The sequence below is a fragment of the Scylla paramamosain genome, chromosome 5, assembly GCF_035594125.1.
Source record: "Scylla paramamosain isolate STU-SP2022 chromosome 5, ASM3559412v1, whole genome shotgun sequence".
Taxonomy (NCBI): Eukaryota; Metazoa; Arthropoda; class Malacostraca; order Decapoda; family Portunidae; genus Scylla; species Scylla paramamosain.
In genome coordinates, this window is record NC_087155.1 from 25,893,834 (window position 1) to 25,897,091 (window position 3,258).

The following is a 3,258-nucleotide window of genomic DNA, read 5'->3' on the forward strand; positions in this document are numbered from 1 at the left end:
TAAAGAAAAAAGAAAGGAAGACAAAGAGTAAGGAGAAGAGAGGAGGGAAGGGAAAGGGGATGGGGGAGGAGGAAAGGAGAGAGGGAGAGAGGGAGGGAGAGGGAAAATGGAGGAAGAGAACGATTGGAGGGGAAATTTAGGAACACTTTACAACTTCCTCGGCCTTGTCACAAACAGGGTCACGTGACTGGTTTGGGGATGGGGGAGGGGAGAGGGGAGATGGGGGAGGGAGAAGGAAGGGGTAAGGGGGAAGGAATGCAAGGTATGGGTGCTCAGTGGACAAATTTAGAGGAATGTCATTATACCACAATGGAAATATATGGATGTAGGAATGAATGAATGAATGAATGAATGAATACATGAAGGAATGAATGAATACATGAAGGAATGAATAAATGAGCAAAGAAAAAGTCATAATATTATTTATAAGTTGTTGACTAATTTGGTTTTGAGTGGATAATGATGGTAACAAACAACAACAACAACAACAACAACAACAACAACAACAACAATAATAATGATAATAATAATAATAATAATAATAATAATAATAATAATAATAATAATAATATCAATAACAGTAATAAATGAATAAAAAGTAGTCACAACATTACTTATAACTTACACATGTTGCATAATTAAATGACCCTTAAATGGATAATAATAATAATAATAATAATAATAATAATAATAATAATAATAATAATAATAATAATAATAATAGTAACAATAATGGCAACAACGTACTACAATACTATAATATCAAGAATAATTTACTGCACATCCTTGGAAGAAGGGGAAAAAAAAAAAAAAAAAAAAAAAAAAATCACCAAAACGACCTCGCCAGGATTCGAACCTGGAATCTTCTGATCCGTAGTCAGACGCGTTATCCGTTGCGCCACGAGGCCTACCGTTTACTAAAACTTAAAGCTATTCATATTTCGAGGTTTAATCGACAATAATGTTTTGATATTCATTGTTTTCATATTTGAGGTTTAATCCACAATAATGTTTTGATATTCATTGTTTATGGTAGTTCCAGCAAAATTAGAGACATAGAAAGTAAGTTAGCAGGTCTCACAGTGAAAGGCCGCTAAAGGTATTGGATATTAATGGTTTGCTTTACAATATTGAGTTAATTTTAGCTTCAACCAACAACCATTTCCTTTTAGAAGTATTTGTTTACAGCAGTTCCAGTAAAGTCAGGGTTAGGAAACGAGTCAACACGAAGGTTTCAGTTTAGTTAATAAAGGGTAGTATATAATGGTTATCGCTATAGTATTTAGTATCTATCTTGTGTACAATATACTAAGCAGCTACATGTAACATAACCTTTTGTCTATATTCGGTTTACTTCTTCTTCTTTTTCTTTTTTTTTTTTTCTTTAAATCAGCCCGACAATAATGTATTCTTGAAGGGAAAGAATCCAATGACTGTTTTTCACTTCTCTTCTTCAAACTGACACTCACAGACAATTCCCCTCTCTTTCTCTTGCTCCGTTCCTTATAGCGTTTGCGTACTACACAAATTATCGTTTCCAAGCATGCACTATTACTTGAAAACGACATTCAGTAAGATTGCAGAAAATCTAGGATATCATAGTTTACCCTTCAATTCAATCTCCTAAAACTGTTCTCATTTGTATTGAAGAAAACGTGTTACTTGTATGATTAACAGTGACTCCTCCAATGTATCTTTGGTGGATGAATAGGAGTAGGCTAATGAGTTGAATACTTTTGCGGTATACCACTGACAACTAAGTACTAAGAATTAAGAAAAATATTCTTCTGAAACGCTTTGAACTCTCATAAGGACTATATCCAAAGGCCACATGAATTATTAACAGGCTTTATAATTTCTTGCCCAATGATGATGCAGGATTCTTGTTAAGTTTCATAGTATATAATTGCAGGCTGTGTTAAGGTTCAGGTTTACAGTATTCAGTTATTTGGGTTTACATGGATTTAATTTTCAATGTTTCTTGAAGATTTTATTTTTATTTGTTTATTATTATTATTATTATTATTATTATTATTATTATTATTATTATTATTATTATTATTATTATTATTATTATTATTATTTATTTATTTATTTTAACTATCTATTTATTTTATTTGATTTGATTTTTCTTTTACGTGCCGTCATGTTTTTCTAAGAGAAGACCAACTGAGTGAAGGTGAGGAGGAAAGATGAGGATTTATTTTAGGACAGTGACTTCGACTAGGTTTCGCAGTCCCCAGTAGGTAATAAGTACAAGACACCCTAGCACCACATCTCCTGTATTGCAATCTCCCACACCTATTACACTGCACACTTTGTCGTGGCCACAATGGTGTAATTGCAATTTCGAAACCTGTGTGCATAGCAATTTTAAAAGAAAAAGAAAGAAGAGGAAACTCAATACATTACGAGTTCTAGATAAATTTAAAACAAAGAATGAGGAAAATCACACACTAACTGAATGTTTACACAAAACGTGCGTGCCAGTAATTCACCAATGTTCAGATAAACTAGTGTTAGTACAAGTGTTCTTCTTTTGGATCTGTTATTTGGATCTGAGCATGCTTAGGTTACTCTCCTTTGTTTTCCTTTGCGTCCTTTATTGTTTCAGTTCCTTATTTTTCAGCACACGACCAGAAATGTTATTGAGACTCACTATTGTGTTGTCACTGCCTTTGTCTCCTGCCAGTCCCAGAAATGTTTTCATTCCTCACTTCTCACCTACCATTTCTCTCCCTCAATTATCCTAGTTAATTTTCTATTTAACTCGTGCCTTTGTGTTCTATAATAGACACACTTTATCATGAAGTGCTCTTTAGTTTCTTATCTTCATAGAAATAACCTCTAGCTGCCTATACACATATGTCATGAAGGGGTAGGCAACTGGATGAGTCAACCACGTGAGTTGTAGGTAGGTTTGTTCGGCAGAGCACCGAGATGTGACATCACTAAAGAAAACCATTGAATAATATGCAGGGGAAGCTGAGTTATATGGAGTCGTTTAACGAGATATCCAGGTGCTTAGGGAATGAGAGAGAGAGAGAGAGAGAGAGAGAGAGAGAGAGAGAGAGAGAGAGAGAGAGAGAGAGAGAGAGAGAGAGAGAGAGAGAGAGAGAGAGAGAGAGTTCTAAAGGAATGACGACCTATATCATTCGAAATTACAGAGCACATTAAGTTTTTGTCACTTTGAGAATGCCTGTCATTTTCATTAATGAAATTAAAACAGAAATCGAAGTTAAATGTAAAAAGTTACAT

General features: G+C 34.0%; 1 non-coding gene across 1 annotated transcript; it reads right to left on the reverse strand.

Moving 5' to 3' along the window:
- Positions 1-835: 835 nt before the first annotated feature.
- Trnar-acg (transfer RNA arginine (anticodon ACG)) lies at positions 836-908 on the reverse strand. Its single transcript has one exon. It is a non-coding gene; the product is annotated as a tRNA-Arg (tRNA).
- Positions 909-3,258: the final 2,350 nt, after the last annotated feature.